Here is a 16,769-nt window from a genome sequence, read left to right as displayed (position 1 = left end):
GAAACCCATCGTCCCAGGGGAGTTCAGAGGTGCGATAGAAACTGCTCCTCCCTCTCTCATCCCCTGGAAGCGTGATGTCCTCCAGCCGGAGTGGCGCCTCTAGGCCCGGGTCGCGCTGGGGCCGGGCGGCCACCTTGTTGCAGGGAGTGGGCACGCGGGCCCGGGGTGGCCGAAGGGAGAGAGGCCATGGACGGGGATGTCCGGAGTTGGCGCAGGTGTCCTGGTGGGAAAGGTCGGCTGGGCCGCGTGCTAGGGCTGCAGGCACCAGGTTTCGGTGGTGCGGGGGCACGGAGGGCCATCCTACGAGGCCGGGTCCAACAGTATGGTTGTGTGTGTGTGGTTGTATGTGTGGTTGTGTGTGTGTGGTTGTGGTTGTGTGTGGTTGTGGGTGTGGTTGTGCATTTGTGGTTGTGTGTGTGTGGTGTGTGTGTGTGTGTGTGGTTGTGTGTGTGTGGTTGTGTGTGTATGGTTGTGTGGTTGTGTGTGTGGTTGTGGTTGTGTGTGTGTGGTTGTGTGTGTGGTTGTCGTTGTGTGTGTTTGGTTGTGTGTGTGGTTGCAGTTGTGTGTGTGGTTGTGTGTGGGTGTGGTTGTGTGTATATGGTTGTGTGTGGTTGTGTGTGTGGTTGTGTGTGTGGTTGCGTGTGTGTTTATGGGTGTGGTTGTGTGTGTGGTTGTGGGTGTGGTTGTGTGGGTGTGGTTGTGTGGGTGTGGTTGTGGGTGTGGTTGTGTGGTTGTGTGTGGTTGTGGTTGTGTGTGTGTGTGGTTGTTGGTGTGGTTGTGTGTGTGGTTGTGTGTGTGTGGTTGTGTGTGGGTTTGGTTGTGTGGGCATGGTTATGTGGGTGTAGTTGTGTGGTTGTGGTTGTTAGTGTGGTTGTGTGGTGGTGTGGTTGTGTGTGGTTGTGGTTGTGTGGCTGTGGCTGTGGGTGTGGTTTTTTGTGTGTGTGTGGTTGTGTGTGTGGTTTTGTGTGTGGTTGTGTGTGTGGTTGTGTGAGTGTGGTTGTGCAGTTGTGAATGTGTGCTTGTGTGTGTGTGTGGTTGTTTGTGTGTGTGGTTGTGTGTGTGTGGTTATGTGTGTGGTTGTTTGTGTGGTTGGGTGGTTGGGTGTGGGTGTGGTTGTGTGGTTGGGTGTGGGTGTGGTTGTGTGGTTGTGGGGGTGGTTGTGTGGTTGTGCGTGTGGTTGTGTGTGGGGTTGTGTGTGGGGTTGTGTGTGTGTGGTTGTGTGTGTGGTTGTGTGTGTGTGGTTGTGTGGGTGTGGTTGTGTGGTTGTGGTTGTGTGTTTGGTTGTGTGTGTGGTTGTGGTTGTGTGTGTGTGACAGTAATACTAAACTCATCTCAAAATAAAGGAACACAAACATTGAGTTTGTGGAAAGAGAAAGCACGTTGTATGTCAAACGGGCGCAGCAAAGCATTAACACAACAACAAAACAAACATTCATTTTGATAACTTTATTTCGGTCGGAGACCATAAAAGCACAGAATAAATAACAAGAAAATTGCACATTTCATTTAAAACAATAAATAATGTCAAGTTAATACAATAGTTAAAAAACGTATTAAACTAGTGTTATCAAAAGACTCATTTGGTAAAAGACAAAAGTGTTTAAAGAAAACTTTTCCTTCTGCGCCAGAACCCATGTAAAAAACGAGACATAGCAAAAACAATTGGGGGGTGAGTATCATATCTTAAGACCCTGCATGCGAGCATGCAGTGTCTAAACCCTAAGTTCTTGCAAATGGGAATGAGCCACTTTTTCCTTATTGAGTGGTATGCAGGACAGAAAAACAAGACATGACATATATCTTCACTGCTATGATTACATGCCGGGCAGACTGCATTTTCCGATCTTGTCCATTTGCAAGTAAATACTCTAAGTGGTAAGGTACCATACCTCAACTGCAAATAAAGCTTCCTAGCAAGAGACGGATAAATTACATCAAGAAAGGCCTCTGCTCTTGTTTCTAGTTTTACTAGGAGAAACTCATTAGTGAGTTTCCCCAAAGAGCTTGAACCATGTAAGGTTGCTAATCTCAGCTCCCTTATGTGGCCTCTTAGATCAGATTTAGAAATCCGTGTGCAGGCTACCTCCGGAAATTCCCAGAGATCGGTCCTGCCGATCTTTATGCTGAAAGGCTTAATATGGGATAGCCATGGAATGTTCTTACTTTTAATTAATGGCCAGACCTCTAGGAATTCTTCTCTGAAAGGTGCCAGTTCATGCACCGTCCAGAGCCTTTTCCAGTAGAGTAAGGGTCGGAGAATTGCCAAGTCTTCAATTGGTTCTAGCCCCAGGTCGAGGCGTAGGGGGATGAGCGGTGTACTTACAGGAAGGCCAACGAGTCTTCTCATAAAGCCCTGCTCAGCCAGGGTTAATTTGGCAATGTTTTTATGGCCCCATAACTCCGCCCCGTACAATGAAGCTGTTCTAGCTTGCAATCGGTATATTTCAGCTACTGGAGCTGCAGGTTTATATACCGAGGCTTGCTGGACTTTGCAAAGACCCCCTGCTATTTGAGACAGCCTCAGCCATGATTTAGCAATTTGAGGTCCCCAATCAAAGTTCTCGGTCAACGTAATTCCAAGGTAGACAAAAGTCCTGACTCTCTCAAGGGGGGAGCCATTTAAGGTAGGATTTGGTCGAGTCTGTTTGGGAGGATTGAAGATCATGAATTTAGTCTTTTCTAAATTAATCTCCAAGCCTCTGGAAGTACAGAATGCCAGGAAACCATCCAAGATGCGCTGGATGCCCGATGATGTTTTAGATATCAGCAAAGTATCATCGGCAAACATCAGAGCGGGCACTCTACCAGTAGCCAATCTTGGGGCGTCATTATTAGGGACATCAGCCAGGTGAGTAACAAGACCATTAATGTATAGGCTGAACAATGTTGGGGCCAAAACGCATCCTTGGCGCACTCCCTTCCTTACGGGAAAACGTGAGGATAAATCGCTGTGTCTCCCGCATCTAACCTGGGCGTAATTACCACTGTGAAATCTAGTCAAGATATCCAACAGGTAGGGTGGGAGACCCATTTCTGCCAGGACTTCCCATAGTTTTTCTCTTGGGACAAGATCAAAGGCAGCTCGCAGGTCCACAAAGATGAGGTAGAGACTGCCACCCTCTACTCTCACACTTTTCCAATATAGAACCTGGAGCCGGAAGATCTGGTCAATGGTGGAAATCCCAGATCTGAACCCTGCCTGTAATGTAGTCAAGATGTTGTTATCGTCCAACCATTCCTGTATTCTATCCAGGGTAATCCTGCCCATTAGTTTCTGGGTGGTGTCGATAAGGCTAATTGGTCTATAATTAGCCGGCTTCAATGGGCAGCCTTTTTTAAATATGGGAACTATCTCCGCGCCCAACCAAGTGTCTGGCAAAACGGCCCCCGTCAAAATGGAATTGAATAGTACCACCAAATACGGGGCCCAGATTTTTGGTTGGGAGCGGAATAAGTCCGGTGGTAATTTATCCAGGCCAGGTGCTTTGTTAGGAAGGAGCTTGTTTATTGCGATTTCAACTTCTTTAAGAGTGATAGCCACAGGAAGTTCTGTCACAGGAGTGGCTACACCCATCAAAGATGGTTGAGGCTGGCAAACATGTGAAGGTGCTGGAATAAAAGGGCGTGGATGGATCTCAACATTAGATATGCTAGAATCAATTCCTCTGACCAAACTAGACTCGAAAGACATGTCTGTAGCAGAAAGGTCCTCCGAATCCCCATACAGTTCCCCAAAATGGGATTCCCAGACTTGTGGAGCTATGTTAGCAACAAGGGATGGTACTACCCCATTCCCGTCAGAGTTAACAGTGGCCCAAAACGCCTTAGGATCTCTACATATAAGAGCTAATCTTAGATCCTCCCATCTTTGCTCCTCCCAATCCATCTTCCCCCTGGCGATAGCCTTCTTATAGCCTAGACGAAGTTTCTTTATGTTGGTCCTGTCGTTACCTTTGATTGCCGCGAGCAAGTCCTTTTTTGCTTTTCTGCAGGGTTCCTTATACCAGGGGTGTGATCTAGGCTTGTGATGTTTATTTCCCACTGGGTTAAATAGGCCCCTCAGATTATTAACTAAGTGAGTATGGATCTTAGTTGGGTCACTCAAGTTGTCTATACCTACATCCCCCATTGCGGAAAGAGATGGCAAAGCTGTCTGATATACTTGCGCAAGTTTAGCAGGGGATTTCAAAAAATAGGGCCATTTTATTCTCCTCCTATTATTAGAAAGGAGTACCGGGAGTATAGGGCTATTTGAATTGGGAGGAGAGTTAGTTAGACCAAAACTACCCGGTTTCAGAGTCAGAACAAGGGCGTTGTGGTCGCTATCTTGCCTGGGGTGGATTTCAAACTCTAATAAATTGCCCCAATGTCTTGCTTCCATTAATATATAGTCGATGTTAGATTTTTGGCCTAGTCTGTTGAACGTGGGATGGCCTGGGCAATCGGGTTCCAATCTCCCATTACAGGCCCTTAGGGATAGTGCAAGAGTTAGAGATTTAATTTGAAGGACGAGCGGAGTCCAGGCTCTGACAGGAGACATCTGTGGTTCACGTATATGCCAGAACTGGTCTTCTTCGTCTAGCTCGCCCGTATTAGGAGACTCAAGGGGTTCAAATTGGCAGTTAAGGTCGCCTCCTATTATTAATTGCGGTGGGGGGTCTAGAGATAATATAAAATGCTTTAATGCATCTATTACACCAGATTCTTGGCCATTCTTGACTGGCCTTGAATAGGCGTTTATTAAAGCAACCGATGGTTTGTCTTTTAGGGTTAGGAGGACGCATTGAACATCCAGGGAGTTAGTTGGAATCACGGTTGCCTGGGCTCCCAAATGGGTCCCTACCCAAGTTGAAAGACCACCCGATGGCCTCCCTCTGCCACTTGTGGTTGCCAAGGTGTCGAAAGTGGCATAACCAATCCTTGAATTTTCTTCGGTGGCCCACGTTTCTTGCATAAGGCAGATGTCATGAGTACCTACAAAATCACTCCATTCTAAGTTAGATAACTTGTTTTTTATCCCTGCCACATTCCAAGACAATATTTTTATTCCCTCGCCTAGTGCTCTATTCCTATTTACTGGGTCGCCAGGCGTAGAATCTGTGCAGACTTCAGTTGTTTGAGGGTTTGTTGCTGTTGTGGTGCCCAGAAGGTTAACATTACACAGAAGATCATCAGGGGGAACAACCAAGTCTTCATGGGTGGTTTGTTTTATTTCCACTCTTGCGGTCAGGGAAAAAGATACTGGCAGAGATTCAGGAATTACACTCACATATCTATCCTTTTCTACAACTGATTGGGCACCCATAGCTTTGTCAGGTTGGGGTACAGGTCTCGAGTACACGACTGGTCAGTCCACCTCCTCCAACACACTGAATCTATTTTTTTGAGCAAAAAACGACAACAAGGGCATATTCTGGGTCTCTTCCACTGATCTAGCGTACAATTTATTTTGGCCCCCTACCCAGCTCATACCCCTGATCTGTCCTACTCTGTGCTGTGGGGCTGGATAGAAATATGACAGATGTAGTGGGATAATTTGAGTGTTAGGTCTAAAGGGTGTCCTGTTGCAGATGTAATTTACAGCAAGTGGATGTCTAAAATTGACAATGACACAATTTCCTATGATGGACTTAGGAGTAGGCCCTATCCAATCTAGTCTCCGAACACCCAAAATTTCTCCAGAGATGTTGTAGGGGAGGGGGCTGTTTAGATTAAACCAGTGTATACATTTATTTTTTAGATCCGAGAAATCATCGTTCTTCCCTTTAGGTAGGGGGGGAACACCAGCAAGCACAACAACATACGGGAGAGATTCAGGTGGCAAGTCAATACAGGGTAATGCAGTGTTAGGTCCCTCAGTAAGAGTATTTCTGTGATCTCTAGCTCGACTGTCTGGATATTTTTCCCCCACATTGATAATCTCCCTCTGTGTTCTGGAATTTTCTGGGTCTGTAGTCCTAGTCAGAGAAATAGTTGCAGCGGGGGCAATCATGTCAACTATTTGGGGGGGAGCAGGAAAGGTTTCAGTGGCGGCGGAAACGTTGTTGTCGGCGAGAACAGGACAAGGGGGGGAGTTTGTGGAGTCTGTAGGCTGCTTGGTTTTGCCAAAGCCGGCGTTGTTAATGGTGGAGACCAATCTATCCAACCTAGACAGGAGGGATTTAAAATGGGAACCAAGTAGATGTTCGATATGGGCCTGGAGATCTAAAATCATATGAGTGGCCCACAGAGGAGCCTGCGTGGGGGGCAGGGTAGGAGAACTATCGATCGGTGCAGAGGAATTAATTAGAAGCTTATTCTTCCTTAGTGTTTTGTTCTTCCTAACCCTAGGTTTCTTGACTAAATTACGAGTCACAGGAGCCTTATTAGGAGGAGAGTGACGCGGGGAGTTGGGAACCTGGAAGGCGTGCGTATCACTAGTAATGGGCTGTGCGCAGGGTAGATCAGCGAAGGAACAAATAAAAGAGGAATTAAGATCAAGGGCGTTAGTTGTGGCAATTGACACTTCCTCCACTATTTGAGAAGAAGGGGGAATTGCAGGGGTAATTGATAAACGCCGCTCTGTATTTTCTATGGCCGAGGCCACGGCTCCAATTGTCTGCTGCAGCATTTTATCAATAGCTGTCAAGCTTGGGAGGGGTTGCGCAGTTGTAGTCTGTTGCCTAGTTGTTGGGCGTGAGGTAGATAGACTAACATTTTTACCATTGCGTTTCATAGTTACAACCAAAGTGTAAGTACACACAATTGCGCAATATTTTACAGTTGATCCCTTAAGTGTTAGTTGACACAGAGCTGTGAGGGGGGATAACCGATAAGCTTGTAGTTCAGGATGGCGACCGATTCAGACACATGAGATAAGTCAGGGATTTAAAATGCATATCAGACTTGTGTCACAGTACCTTGAGTGCTGATATATCCAGTTGCGAAAATGTCAGTGGGGTAGCCCGGCCCGGCCTCTTGTGGCCCCTGACGGCCACAGACGGCCCGCCCTCTGCCCGGGCTCAGCCCGGCGACGCCCGCGCGCGTCCGCGAGGCGGAGGGTGAGCTGGGTTTTTGTAGCGCCTCCAGGCGCTGTTGGCGGGCTGAGGGCGGTATCTTCCGTGAAGGGATGGACGCCGGGAATTGTAGTCCCTTCCGACCGCGGCCGCGAGAGTGCCCAACGCGGCGGCGGGAGGGAGACGCAGGCCAGGAACAGCCCACAGCAATGTCGAGACCAGAAGGTTGCTTTCACCACACACCGGCGCTGCCTCAGGTAAGCTCAGGACCCCCGCTCCGCCGAGGGTGAGCTGGGTTTTTGTAGCGCCTCCAGGCGCTGTTGGCGGGCTGAGGGCGGTATCTTCCGTGAAGGGATGGACGCCAGGAATTGTAGTCCCTTCCGACCGCGGCCGCGAGAGTGCCCAACGCGGCGGCGGGAGGGAGACGCAGGCCAGGAACAGCCCACAGCAATGTCGAGACCAGAAGGTTGCTTTCACCACACACCGGCGCTGCCTCAGGTAAGCTCAGGACCCCCGCTCCGCCGAGGGTGAGCTGGGTTTTTGTAGCGCCTCCAGGCGCTGTTGGCGGGCTGAGGGCGGTATCTTCCGTGAAGGGATGGACGCCGGGAATTGTAGTCCCTTCCGACCGCGGCCGCGAGAGTGCCCAACGCGGCGGCGGGAGGGAGACGCAGGCCAGGAACAGCCCACAGCAATGTCGAGACCAGAAGGTTGCTTTCACCACACACCGGCGCTGCCTCAGGTAAGCTCAGGACCCCCGCTCCGCCGAGGGTGAGCTGGGTTTTTGTAGCGCCTCCAGGCGCTGTTGGCGGGCTGAGGGCGGTATCTTCCGTGAAGGGATGGACGCCGGGAATTGTAGTCCCTTCCGACCGCGGCCGCGAGAGTGCCCAACGCGGCGGCGGGAGGGAGACGCAGGCCAGGAACAGCCCACAGCAATGTCGAGACCAGAAGGTTGCTTTCACCACACACCGGCGCTGCCTCAGGTAAGCTCAGGACCCCCGCTCCGCCGAGGGTGAGCTGGGTTTTTGTAGCGCCTCCAGGCGCTGTTGGCGGGCTGAGGGCGGTATCTTCCGTGAAGGGATGGACGCCGGGAATTGTAGTCCCTTCCGACCGCGGCCGCGAGAGTGCCCAACGCGGCGGCGGGAGGGAGACGCAGGCCAGGAACAGCCCACAGCAATGTCGAGACCAGAAGGTTGCTTTCACCACACACCGGCGCTGCCTCAGGTAAGCTCAGGACCCCCGCTCCGCCGAGGGTGAGCTGGGTTTTTGTAGCGCCTCCAGGCGCTGTTGGCGGGCTGAGGGCGGTATCTTCCGTGAAGGGATGGACGCCGGGAATTGTAGTCCCTTCCGACCGCGGCCGCGAGAGTGCCCAACGCGGCGGCGGGAGGGAGACGCAGGCCAGGAACAGCCCACAGCAATGTCGAGACCAGAAGGTTGCTTTCACCACACACCGGCGCTGCCTCAGGTAAGCTCAGGACCCCCGCTCCGCCGAGGGTGAGCTGGGTTTTTGTAGCGCCTCCAGGCGCTGTTGGCGGGCTGAGGGCGGTATCTTCCGTGAAGGGATGGACGCCGGGAATTGTAGTCCCTTCCGACCGCGGCCGCGAGAGTGCCCAACGCGGCGGCGGGAGGGAGACGCAGGCCAGGAACAGCCCACAGCAATGTCGAGACCAGAAGGTTGCTTTCACCACACACCGGCGCTGCCGCAGGTAAGCTCAGGACCCCCGCTCCGCCGAGGGTGAGCTGGGTTTTTGTAGCGCCTCCAGGCGCTGTTGGCGGGCTGAGGGCGGTATCCAAACAAACAAGATCACTTAGGGAAGACTGAGTGCTGATAATGGATACACAAAGCCCATCATCTTAAGAGTTTGATTGCAGCCAATGTGCACTCAAACCTGCCCCCTCCTTGTGAGTTGCACCCCATATTTCATGAGTTGTAACTGCTGCACCCACCATAGCACTTTGAGATCTAAAGCGCTACATAGGTCTAATCGATTAACCAGTCGCCAACATGCTGTGCTATTAAAGAGAATGTGCCTAACGTTTCCAGCTTCCACATCATGTCCTCATGAAAGCGCCACCGAAAGGACTCCCTGAATGGTGCAACAGACATGAAGCAGCCGCTGCGATCAGAAATAAACACTGTGAACGTTGTCCAGTTTCACAGTAACATTACCTTAATGTTCTTTAAGTCACAAAACAGTAATACTAAAAGCATCTCAAAATAAACACTGTGAACGTTGTCCAGTTTCACATTTAGAGAACATTAAGATGTTCTTTAAGTCACAAAACAGTAATACTAAATCATCTCAAAATAAAGGAACACAAACATCGAGTTTGTGGAAAGAGAAAGCACATTGTAAGTCAAACAGGCGCAGCAAAGCATTAACACAACAATGTTCTTTGATGTTCTTTGAACGAGAACAACAAAGGGGCGCTGCGAAAGTGATCGCAGGCGAAAGTGAAAGTGAACGCGGGTGCTTAATGAGCATGACGATGTCTGCCAGCCTCTGCTCCTAAGCACGCGCCCGCGCACATGCACTGTTGCTCTAGGCTGGCCATGGTAGCATTTTTTGAGCCCTCACAAAAAAGTCTCGCCAGTCCAGCGCATGCGCTGGGTCAGGCGAGACCTAAAAACAATAAGGTTATTACTTAGTTGGTTCCATCTTCAATTAACGATACTTGGGAGGACTAATTAAATAAAAATTAAAATACTTTTGAAATGTTCTTTCTTGTTTTTAATATAATACCCCTCAATTTTAAAAGCACATGGCTACAAAATCTTCATGGCGTGGTTGGGTGTGGTTGTGTGTGGTTGTGGTTGTGTGTGTGGTTGTGGGTGTGGTTGTGTGGGTGTGGTTGTGTAGGTGTGGTTGTGGGTGTGGTTGTGTGGGTGTCGTTGTGGGTGTGGTTGTGGGTATGGTTGTGTGGTTGTGTGTGGTTGTGGTTGTGTGTGTGTGTGTTTGGTTCAGGGTGTGGTTGTGTTGGTGTGGTTGTGTGTGTGTGGTTGTGTGTGGGTATGGTTGTGTGGGTGTGGTTGTGTGGGTGTGGTTGTGTGCGTGTGGTTGTGTGTGTGTGGTTATGTGGTTGTGTGTGTGGTTGTGTGTGTATGGTTGTGTGTGTGGTTGTGGTTGTGTGTGTGTGTGTGGTTGTGTGTGTGGTTGTGGTTGTGTGTGTGTGTGGTTGTGTGTGTGGTTTTGATTGTATGTGGTTGTGTGTGTGGGTGTGGTTGTGTGTGGTTGTGTGTGTATGGCTGTGTGTGTGGTTGTGTGTGTGTCGGGTTTTGTGTGTGTGGTTGTGTGTGGTTGTGTGTGTGGTTGTGTGTGTGCTTGTGGGTGTGGTTGTGTGGGTGTGGTTGTGTGTGTGGGTATGTGGGTGTGATTGTGTGGGTGTGGTTGTGGGTGTAGTTGTGTGGGTGTGGTTGTGGGTGTAGTTGTGGGTGTGGTTGTGTGTAGTTATGTGTAGTTGTGTGTGGTTGTGGTTGTGTGTGTGGTTGTGGGTGTGGTTGTGTGGGTGTGGTTGTGTTTGTGTGGTTGTGTATGGGTATGGTTGTGTGGGTGTGGTTGTGTGGGTATGGTTGTGGGTGTGGTTGTGTGGTGGCGTGGTTGGGTGTGGTTGTATGTGGTTGTGGTTGTGTTTGTGGGTGTGGTTGTGTGGGTGTGGTGGTGTGTGTGGTTGTGGTTGTGTATGTGATTGTGGTTGTGTGTGTGGTTGTGTGTGTGGTTGTGTGTGTGGTTGTGTGGTTGTGTGTGTGTGGTTGTGTGTGTGTGGTTTTGTGGTTGTGTGTGTGTGATTTTGTGGTTATGTGTGTGTGGTTGTGTGTATGGTTGTGTGGTTGTGTGTGGGTGTGTGGTTGTATGTGTGTGTGGTTGTGTGTGTGGTTGTGGTTGTGTGTGTGGTTGTGGTTGCATGTGGTTGAGGGTGTGGTTGTGCATTTGTGGTTGTGTGTGTGTGTGGTTGTGTGTGTGTGTGTGTGTGTGTGGTTGTGTGTGTGTGGTTGTGTGTGTATGGTTGTGTGTGTGGTTGTGGTTGTGTGTGTGTGGTTGTGTGTGTGGTTGTGGTTGTGTGTGTTTGGTTGTGTGTGTGGTTGTGGTTGTGTGTGTGGTTGTGTGTGGGTGTGGTTGTGTGTGCTTGTGTGTGTATGGTTGTGAGTGTGTGGTTTTATGTGTGGTTGTGTGTGTATGGTTGTGTGTGTGGTTGTGTGTGTGGTTATGTGCGTGGTTGTGTGTGTGGTTGTGTGTGTGGTTATGGGTGTGGTTGTGTGTGCGGTTGTGGGTGTGGTTGTGTGTGTGGTTGTGTGGGTGTGGTTGTGGGTGTGGTTGTGTGGTTGGGTGTGGTTGTGGTTGTGTGTGTGTGTGGTTGTTGGTGTGGTTGTGTGTGTGTGGTTGTGTGTGTGTGGTTGTATGTGGGTTTGGTTGTGTGGGTGTGGTTGTGTGGGTGTGGTTGTGTGGTTGTTGTTGTTGGTGTGGTTGTGTGGTGGTGTGGTTGTGTGTGGTTGTGTGGCTGTGGCTGTGGGTGTGGTTGTGTGTGTATGGTTGTGTGTGTGGTTGTGAGTGTGGTTGTGTGTGTGCAGTTGTGAGTGTGTGGTTGTGTGTGTGTGTGGTTGTGTGTGTGTGTGGTTGTGTGTGTGTGGTTGTGTGTGGTTGTGTGTGTGGTTGTGTGGTTGGGTGTGGGTGTGGTTGGGTGTGGGTGTGGTTGTGTGGTTGGGTATGGGTGTGTGGTTGGGTGAGGGTGTGGTTGTGTGGTTGTGGGGGTGATTGTGTGGTTGTGCGTGTGGTTGTGCATGTGGTTGTGTGTGAGGTTGTGTGTGGGGTTGTGTGTGTGTGGTTGTGTGGGTGTGGTTGTGTAGTTGTGGTTGTGGTTGTGTGTTTGGTTGTGTGTGTGGTTGTGGTTGTGTGTGTGTGACAGTAATACTGAACGCATCTCAAAATAAAGGAACACAAACATTGAGTTTGTGGAAAGAGAAAGCACGTTGTATGTCAAACGGGCGCAGCAAAGCATTAACACAACAACAAAACAAACAAGATCACTTAGGGAAGACTGAGTGCTGATAATGGATACGCACAGCCCATCATCTTAAGAGTTCGATTGCAGCCAATGTGCACTCAAACCTGCCCCCTCCTTGTGAGTTGCACCCCATATTTCATGAGTTGTAACTGCTGCACCCACCATAGCGCTTTGAGATCTAAAGCGCTACATAGGTCTAATCGATTAACCAGTCGCCAACATGCTGTGCTTTTAAAGAGAATGTGCCTAAAGTTTCCAGCTTCCTCATCATGTCCTCATGAAAGCGCCACCGAAAGGACTCCCTGAATGGTGCAACGGACATGAAGCTGCCGCTGCGATCAGAAATAAACACTGTGAACGTTGTCCAGTTTCACAGTAACATTTCCTTAATGTTCTTTAAGTCACAAAACAGTAATACTAAAAGCATCTCAAAATAAACACTGTGAACGTTGTCCAGTTTCACATTTAGAGAACATTAAGATGTTCTTTAAGTCACAAAACAGTAATACTAAATCATCTCAAAATAAAGGAACACAAACATCGAGTTTGTGGAAAGAGAAAGCACATTGTAAGTCAAACAGGCGCAGCAAAGCATTAACACAACAACGTTCTTTGATGTTCTTTGAACGAGAACATCAAAGGGGCGCCGAGAAATTGATCGCGGGCGAAATTGAAAGTGAACGCGGGCGCTTAATGAGCATGACGAGGTTTGCCAGCCTCTGCTCCTAAGCACGCGCCCGCGCACATGCACTGTAGCTCTAGGCTGGCCATGGTAGCAGTTTTTTGAGCCCTCACAAAAAGTCTTGCCAGTCCAGCGCATGCGCTGGGTCAGGCGAGACCTAAAAACAATAAGGTTATTACTTAGTTGGTTCCATCTTCAATTAATGATACTTGGGAGGACTAATTAAATCAAAATGAAAATACTTTTGAAATGTTCTTTCTTGTTTTTAATATGATACCCCTCAATTTTAAGAGCACATGGCTACAAAATCTTCATGGTAGAATAGACTCATTTATATGGGCCTATAAGGGCATGAGAATTAAAAGACAACATTTTCAGAGGAAATATGATAAAGAGGCATTGGACCTTCCAGATTTTCAATCATATGCATGGGCTTTTCAATTAAAAAACCTTAAGTGTTTGTTGTCTGAGAAGGGTGGGTCAGGGAGTGATAAGATATGGAAGGCATTGCTAAATAAAATGGAAGATGGTGGTTCTAAGTTTATGTATAAATTCGGGGTTCCAGATGTACTTCGGAAAAGTAAGGCTAAAAGTGTTGAAGGCGGTGGCCCAGATTCGATAAGTAAAAAACATGTCATACTATAGTAGGTACTCTCCAATATGGAATTCCCCAGACTCCCCAGAATGTTTTGAAGACTGGCTTGCTGTGAATTTAAAGGAAGTAGACATTAATGAATGGGCTAGATCCTTCAAGAGGGGAAGCTCTGTTCGTGGGAGCAGTTTCAGCAAGTAACCAACAAGATGGTGTCAAAGTTTAAATGTATCCATCTACAAAGTCCGTCCGAGCCATGGAAGGAGATAATGCTTGCACCAACGATTTGAAGGAGCACTTGATCGACATCCCACAATGGAAGAAGGTGGTGGCAACCTGGTATGGGGTAATAATGGATATAATGAGAGTTGAAGCTCATGCACAGCCAATTCTAAAGTGTTAATGAGTTCAATTACTTTAAATCAATCAGTGAGCTGCCCCAGGGGCATCACTCTCAGGACAAGAGTGTAAAGGAAACCAATGCGTAGCAGCCCCTAACTAGGGGTATGTCCCCCTAGGCACCAGTTTGATCCTTAAAAGAAAGGACTTGAGAGTTCTTTCTGGCCCATTCAGAAATAACAATAGTAATCCAAATTCATCTTTCGTAGATTGAATGTATTAATTGTTATATTATTTTTACAAATTCAAATTCATTCATGAAGCAGAGTCCTGGTTTCAAACCAGCATAGAAGATCCAGAATGCATTGCAACCGTGTGCTTAATCAATTACATGGATTCTTTTTCTTTGGCGTGTTTGGTTTCCCAATGCATTTCGGGCATTCCGCCCTTCATCAGGGGCAGATTTGCGAAAGGAAATACGCGTGTTTCGAATCTCTGTGTGTGTCATTATGGATATCTCAGAGAAAGGGAAGAGAACACCTAGCTCTTCTTGGGTAGAAATAATGCTGAATACAAGTCTCGATCAATTATGGCAAGTATCTTTCTGATTACTATATAGGGTGGTTAAACCAGCAAATTTCAGAAAGAACCATCTTTTTTCCCTCCACGGAGCATACTGGTCACCATAAGGGCATGCAACACTGAAGGGTTCTGAAGAGGCATATTGCAAGAAATTTATCCTAAAAAATGCTGACCATGTCCATATGTTCATACTTTGCCCATACTTTTCTAGGAGGATGTTTGTAAGTTTTTGAATGACCACTTACATACTGAGATCCAGGAAAGCCCTGAATTATTTCAGGGATGTCACCAGAAGTTAGAGACCCACTGGGTTATGGCAATAAATAGGTATTCTACTTACTTTTGATGGGAAGAAGACAGATTTGTAAGTATTGGATCTGGTCGATGTCCCCCTCAAAAGCAGAGTGGCTTGACTCTGAAGTACATGTTCATAGGATGGATTTGAGCCGTACCTCTTCAAAAAAAGTTATGGGCCCCCTTGACTATTTGGTTGAAAAGGAATGATGGATTATAATTATTGAGTTCAATTAGGAAGGGATTGAATAGGTTCATTTTTGATTGGGTCCTATGATTACAGCCGTTTGGGGACCTGGCATGGTAGTCAAAACCCCCTTTCCACAATGCTGTTTTCTCGAAGGATTCCTCTAAGGGCAGACTACCGAGGCAGAGGGGAAGCTGGAGGTTTCAGCTTAAAGCAAGCATGGAAAATTGGAACAAAAAAAAGGCCAATTGGTAGTAAATATGGAATACTAGTGTTTGGGTTGAAGTATTATAGATGACATGGAAGAGATCCTTACACAAATGCTGTTATAGTTTCCGAACGTACTCTGTTTGGCCAGGCGGTTCTTTAGTAGTGAATAGGTGTGGCAGTACCCAAACTAGACAAAGGGTACATAGAAGTGCAAAAATACACAACTTGCAATTTAACATTGCAGGACTTTGATATGGATCCAGGGGCAATATCTGCGGCCCTCTGGTTACCAGGTGTTTTTTGTTCAACAGTTCAATCAAAATGTTCACAGTTCAGTTTGCAAGTTTTATTCACACACTTTAGATCCATGTTGGGGTGATGATGTGGCAGCTGAAAGGTGGTGCACTTGGAGGTTTTGATTGCAGACCTGTGGGATAAGACATTGGTTCATTTGTTAATTCAGAAAAAAACATTGCATATGCGCTGGTATTAATGATTTTTTCTTTGGGGTTCCTGTATTTCCCTCAGGGGTGTGTCCTCCACGCTCCTTTTATGCAAATTGTAGTGAGGCACCTTGAGGTGACCCCGATTGTGGTATCTTTTTGATGGTTAAAGCTTAAAGGTGGCTTATGGGAAATCAGGCAAATTAATCTATTTTATGAGCCAACGTACCTAACTGAGTTCTTAGATTAGTGACTATTCTTTATGGAGTGGGCTTGATCATAGGGATGGATCGTATCAGTTTTTATCTAGGGCTTTATGGGCACCACCAATTTTCTGAGACCCTGTCTCTTCTGCTGGGTGCATGGGGGCACCACCGATGCCAAAGCTTTCAACCTACACATGCGCAGGAGTGATCAAGGTGGGGACATGTCGCTGTTAAGTGTTGTTTGTGGTTGCAATGTGCCCCGAGATCATGTGTACTGCAGCATGTACCATGGAACATGCTCCTCCCTTGTAGTCGGATATCTCGACCCCACCCTTTCTTTGTGAGCTACTTTTGTTGGGTTTGGGGCATTTTTCTAGATCTCACAATCTGCTATCTCACTTATCAGGAGGTGTGGGGGTCGGAACATTGTTCTGTGTCTCTCATGTACCCCTGATCATGCCAACTTGTAGTGTCCGAGGTCAGGACTTACTGCTTTCTCTGGATGGTGTATGTGAGGCCTGGTGCATTGGTTAATTGCTAGGCCAAAAACGGGGGTGAGCACCTTCTGCGTTCTACTCTCGCCTGGAGCTGCGAAGGACTTTGCGGCCTAATATCTTGCAGGCACCCCCCTCTCATTTGGACCACGTCTTCTCAGTTGTGTTTGGATCTGTGGTTCCTGGCTTGTAGCTAGGTACTTCTAACTAGCAGACATGCTCCTGTAGCTATTTTGGAGGGGTATGACATGGTGACCAAATTTCAGAGGAAAGAAAAGAAAACATCACTAAGGTCACAAGAGCGTGGGGAGCCTGGCCTAAGGCCCAGAACCACTACCAAACGTTTACCTAGAGATGATGACTAGACCGGGACTGCCTAGCAATTCTGGGGTGTCTGGCTAATCTGGTGAACCTCCCAATTGACTTGCCATGTAGGCGCTTCTCAACCTATTGGCTTTTCTGCGTATGCTATGGAGGTTATGGGATCATCACTATCCCAAGCGCATGGAAAACCTGGTTACCACAACTTGAGAACAGCTTTGTTTTCGAACTGAAAGGGGGCCTCCACATTTGCCATATGCTTCTAGTCTTTTTGAAGGTGTGATCAGGGCTTTACGCCATGATAAAACTTTGGTCCTGGGTTGGATGCCCAAGAATGGGGACCATTTCATCCAGTGATCAGAACCCGTCTCTATTGATTTTGGATATGGGGACCTGGGTGCCTGTTTTTTATGTACTTGGTCTTGA

General features: G+C 48.0%; 1 protein-coding gene across 1 annotated transcript in view; it reads right to left on the bottom strand.

Annotated features, from left to right (window-relative positions):
- Positions 1-16,769, bottom strand: part of LOC146833945 (uncharacterized) — a 747,002-nt gene that overhangs the window by 241,959 nt on the left and 488,274 nt on the right. The window lies entirely within an intron of this gene.

The sequence above is a fragment of the Triturus cristatus genome, chromosome 4_2 (genome assembly GCF_964204655.1).
Source record: "Triturus cristatus chromosome 4_2, aTriCri1.1, whole genome shotgun sequence".
NCBI lineage: Eukaryota > Metazoa > Chordata > Amphibia > Caudata > Salamandridae > Triturus > Triturus cristatus.
This window is presented reverse-complemented; position numbering and strand designations above follow the sequence as displayed.